Raw genomic sequence first — 6291 nt, forward strand, 5'->3', positions numbered from 1 at the left:
TTTTTTTTCATATAAAATTAATGTAATCTTAGTCTTAGATAAGTTTATCACTTAACCAAAGTGAAAATAGTAATAATAATAATATACTTACGGAGCACCAACTAAAAGTTTGCTGATTTTCAATACAAATCTCTCAAAAGACGTTTGAACAGGTCGGTTAAAAAGACACCAAATAAATAAAAACGGATCAAACTACTACACCGCCATCTTCCTTAGAGTCTGAACTAAGTCCTCCGTCGGTAAAATTTTTTTTATTTGCAATTTAAAATAGTGAAAATTAAGTAAAACTAAAATGGGTAGACTCGCCCCTGGATGGGTAGACTCGCCCCTGTTTACGGTAATTAAATCGTCAATAAATCTAAAAAAATTTAATATTTAGAGTTCGATTTTTGCGTAATAGTGTAAGAATAAGTTGAGAGATGAAAAAATTAGATATTTGTGGTATTCCAACAATTTGAATCAAAACATCCTTTCCGTTGTAAAGATAATTATTAAAAAGACAAAAATTACGTAGAATTTCCCAATAATCAAAATCGCAATTGAGATTATTTTTATAGTCATAGTAATAACTCAAAAGAACATCTTTTAGTTAAAACAAGGGTAATGCTGTTGAAAAGATCCTGGAAATCAAAAGTCGCAAGAGAATTAATTTTATCTTGTTTAATAATTTCTGAAATCGATTCGATTATTAGTTATATTCCAAGAAAAACCCTCTTTAATAATATTGTTAATCATTTTATTTAAGTAGTTAGAAAGAATGGTGCTAGGTTTAGTTAGGTAAGTATTAGACCCACATGTGAATGTTCTGAATTTTATGAAATTTTGGACTGATAATTAGGGAAGGAAATTTTATATTGCTAATTTTAATTTTCAACCTCTTATATACAGATAAAATATTTTTAATGATAATATTATTATTTAAATAACTAAAAAATTTTACTTAAAATTTTTACTATTTTTTAACTCCGCATTTAAAAGTTTAACTTAGAAATTTTTTACAGAAGATTGCATAGTTATTGTTAGCTTTGTCTACAGAGTTAATTACAAAATATTTCTGTAATTGTTTAATTGATCGAACAATATCAGAAAATTTTGTTGAATTTTTACTGTTATTTAAATGTTCCTTATTATTGAAAACAAAGTTTTTAAAATAATAATAAACAGCCCACTTCCATTCTGTTAACATACCTAAAAATAAAGAGAATATTTTTGGTATAAAGATACCTTTAAACAAAAATTATTGAGATCATTAAGAAAGTATTTTAAACTTTTATTAATTGATATATAGTAAATAGATCTAAATTATGTGTCTTTTATCATTAAATTCTTAATTTCTAAGTTTTCTATAATATTTAAATTACCAGTAATAATATGTTTATGGTGTTTATCAACAAATTCAAAATATTTCTTTTATTCACAGTGACATTAATAATCGGATAAATTAATTTTCCCTAAATTTTTTTCTCATATCATTATAATTAAATATAGTACTACCAAGAAATTTATTATATTTAAATCTTTTAATTATTAAAGTTTAGTATTATAAAGTTCTTAGTTTAGTATTGTTAGTCTAGTATTATAAAGTACACTTAACTTATAAACATGTGCAATCTATGTGTATTGCACAATTGTATCTGTATATGCAATTAATATCATGCACATAATATGTGAACAATTGTATCTTATTAAGATGTGAATAATTATGCTATGCTAAAACATCCCGAATTCATACTTACTGTGGTTTTAGCGATTTAATGGTTTTTTGACGGATTTTAAGTTGACATGAAGAATTTCTACAATATCGCAGACATCTCTTTAAAATATTTAAAATTGAAATCAAAGCACTCGTGTTAAGACGTGAGCAACAGCTATACATTGAAAATAATTGGCTAATACATTGTTTAAAACTAATTAAAGTGTTAGAATTAAAGGAGGTGTTAAAGAATAGTAATATTTAAATACACTTATGACAGCATTCGACTTGGTTAACTTTATATGTTGTACAAGATAATTTTGAAAGGTGACCAAGCTGGTTGCCAATGATGGTCGGTATAAAATACTACTCCTTTTTCAGGGAAATTCAATTAATATATTTCGGAGTAAGCTTTCCCAAAAATGTTCGAAAAAATTTAATAATGGTATTTAGTTGATTTTAAAATATTTCGGAATATAATATCCATATAACGACACAAAACAAAATTTTCACGATTTCTTTGATCTCAACCACTACTGCTGAAATAGTATTTTAACATTCATTGGAAGAATTAATTATTTTTTTTAATTTTAGTGATATCCTTAAGAAGTTCATTGAAGAATTACATAATTGATGACTGATTTGCATGCTTATTAAAGGATTTATATGTAAATTTTTGCGTGATTTAAATAAAGGCATTTAGAGACTTTTTGTTACCTATAATTTTTTAGTTTGTCAAATTACTTAATAACACCAAGTACTACTTGTGAAATTAAATTTAATTAGAACCTACCTTATTTCTATGCAATTTTTTTTTTAAAAATAAAGAAAAAAACTTTATTATAGAAAAGGTAAAAGGTTCTGTACATGATATTTTTTTAATATTTTTAAGGAGACTTTTACTAAATTAAAATATTTTTGAGAGATAAAAATCTTTCTAGCCATAATTTTTATTAAAATTCCCACATTTTTGGAATTTTCATTCTGAAATTACGGTAAAGTAACCAGTTCATCTGATCATCTGATTAACCATAAAGTTTATAGCTAGGAACATTTTTAACTATACGGTTTTGTAAACATTTTCAACTACCATAGTTTCTAAGCCATAAGAATGAAACTTTTTTTCAATCAGTTATCATTCATTTCACATTATTCATATTTATGTAAACACGTTTGAAAAACGGAACTTTAAAAAATTCCTTTCAAACTCTTAAGTAAAATATCTGCGCGATTTTCATAATCGTGGGATAAAATTGTTCCTTGTATCCGCTGTCCGAGTGTCAAAATCGTAGCGTCATTATTTTTGGAGTAAAAAGTGTGACACTCAGACACGCACGCGAACTACCTCTTTCTTTTATTGTTAGACATATTTCCAATAGGTAAATTAAATGTCGATAGACTTTGGGAAACTTTTGAGATTTGTGTGAGAAATATTTCCAGTAGACTGAAGGTTTTTAATCAATTGCATTCCAAACCATGATCGAAAACTTTTTTCGGAGCATAGTCGTCTTCCTGCTTTTAAACATTTAAACAATTCACTATTGAAAAAAAAGCATTCTTCACCAGAAATGAATATTTCTTAGCTTTTTGGTTCCTTCAAAATATCATTTATTCAATAAAATTAACCATTTAAAAAAGAGAAAAATATTTTATTTAAGGATATGAAAAGAAAGCACACATTCCAAAAGACACGTGTAAACTCAATAATACTCAACAAAACTCAATAATACAAAATGTTAAAATTTTAATAAAAAATTAAATTAATGTAATAACAATTTAATTCATTAAAAACAAATATGAATTTTTTTTTATTTCTTTATAAAATATTCAGCTAAAAACAATGCGCTATTTATATGAACAAATACGACTCTCTTTATGCTCGCTTCATTCACCAATCTCTACGATTGCCACGCAATCACCTTTGATTTTAAGAGATATAAAAATCGTATCATCAAAAGTGAACAATATTCAATTAAAATATTCCAACATTTTTTTTTTATTATATTAATACAGACTTGGCATATCAATTTATTCTAAGTTTTTAACTTAATCATTTGGCTTCTATACTATAATAACTTCTCCAATTTTTATTTTTTAAATTTCTATTCGCAAACGCAATGATCTACAGGGGGCGCTGTTATTTGAGATGGATGCCTGCTGGCAGAAGATGGTCATCAGTTGGACTGGAGATATCTGCAGTGTAGCATTATAACGGTCCTTCCTTATTGTGGTTTATTCAATTTTAAAAAGAAGAATGTTATTCTTTCTTAAGCAAGCGAAAACAAAATGGAATAATTTTTTTTTTAGAAAAGGAACATCCAAAACACATCAGAAAAATATTTGTAAATAAACAAAAAAAAATGTACTTTCTTTTAAAATAGTTAAAAACTAATGCCTGTAAAATCGCTCATAAAAATTTAAAGATCCAATATAAAAGGTCTATATAAACTTTACATTCCACACTTTTCTGAATCATGTTACTTCACATTATTATATGCAAAAAGTATACAGAAACCCGTGATGTTTTATCATTTAATTTTGCAAAAAGTTTTTGACAACATTTTTTTATCAAAAAATTTAGTTTCAATATAAAATTATTTATAAACTAAAAAAACGCATAGTAAAGAATGCTTACGATAAAAAAAAATGATTCTAAAAATTCTCATATTAAAATAAAAAACTTTCATATTTTTTTTTATTTTTTTATTCTTAATCAGACGTAGAAAACCATTCTGACCAAACCAGACGAAGAGAACTATCCTCAAATTAGAAAAAAAAAATTACAAAAAAAATTTTATTATAAAAATGCTTTATAAATCCGGAGAATTCCAAAATGAAATGTTCTTCGTTCGAAAATATTATTTTCAAATAATATATATATATAAATTATCCCTTCATTACTTTAAGATTGCATACCACAGAATAAAAATTTAAAAATCTCGATGGAATTTCAATATGCAGCTTAAAAACGGACTAGCTGAATTTTAGTTGAAATTAATCATTCAAAATTAAAAATACTTACCTGGAAAACGATAAAAATTTATTAATAATCAACGCAAACGATACCATTACAAGTAATTTGGAACTAAAATTTACAAGTAAACCCTTTCAAAAATGACTCTAAAATATGTTCGAAGGTTTTTGATTTTAAAATATTTAATTCCATTTTAAAAGATTAGATTTCGTGAATTTAGGATTTACTTAGTGTTTCTGGATTTTCGAAAGAGAGTTTTTGTTCCTAGGTGACCCAGCTTTCTTGTTTAAACTGCTTACAATTACAAACAATTTAGTTCTATCAAGAGCAGTACTATTATAGATAGTACTTAATTATTCAATTCATTTTATTAAATTAACTAATATATTTCAGCCTACATCTTTATTTCACAACAAATTTAGATTCAAGGACGATTAGATTCAAGGATTGTGCGATTCTGTATTTTTGATGATAATACTAAAAAAATAAGAAACTTTTGATGCCAAACAAAGCCTTATTTTACTTTTCTAACATAAATTCTTTTTTTTTATTTGGAATTGACTTCAGTGCTATTTAATTAAAAATAAAGATTTAGTTGAAAATTAGATGATATTTAATTGAACTAAAATTTATTCTGAACAAATTTTAGTAAACTAAGCCAATATTCTTCTTAAAAGATTTTAAATTTTAGCATTTAACTTTCCATAAAAGTATCACATAAATTAATTATAAATACAAAATATTTTTCCAAGCAATTTTCCGAATTCTATGTAAATTAATAATTCCCCTTAATCAAACAAGCACTATAGTTTCATGATCCATAAAAGGTATGCCCACTTTAAATAACAATTGGAACAGAACACTGAGAAAAAAATGGCAAAATTACCGTTCTGTATGGAAACGACTTTTCTGGTTAGAAAAAATAAATATAATAAATAATAAAACTATAATTTACGGTATTTACTCCATTTATTTGGTTATTTTTCTGTCCATTTATGATTACAGTATACTGGTAATTCTGGTTTACAAAATTATAGTTTTTATTACCACACATTTAGAAAAAATACTGAACTGAAAATTAAATTTAAACAAATTAAGTGTTTCCATGCCATACTCTAAGGCATCCAAATTTTATCACATGTACCAAATTCAAACACATTTTATAAAGCAATATTTTAGAGCAAATTTTACCGAAATTATTACCAAAGCTCTTGAAACTGTACAGAGCTTTTTTTTTGTGTTCCCCTAGGAGCAGAAACACGGTAAATTTTACCATATTCTGGTAATTTTGACCATGGTTTTTTCTTAGTGCAAGTGGAATATAAACAGCATGAATTTAACAGCATGTAAGTGGACCTACAGCTACATCTCCGGAGCTCATAATAGGGTCAAGAGGATAAGTTAATAGTTTACAGGTATGCGTGCAAAATATAAATAATTCTGTTTGTTACATATTAAAGATATATACTAAAATAAATCAAACAAAATATGGAAATTACATTATTTATTTCACAACATAATACACTTACAGATCTTATACGAATAAAAACCACAACATATAAATTACCACATTCCTTTCATTCCAACTCCCATAAGACCCATGCCTAATCCGAGCCCATTCCCA

Source organism: Parasteatoda tepidariorum, chromosome 6, assembly GCF_043381705.1.
Source record: "Parasteatoda tepidariorum isolate YZ-2023 chromosome 6, CAS_Ptep_4.0, whole genome shotgun sequence".
Classification (NCBI taxonomy): Eukaryota; Metazoa; Arthropoda; class Arachnida; order Araneae; family Theridiidae; genus Parasteatoda; species Parasteatoda tepidariorum.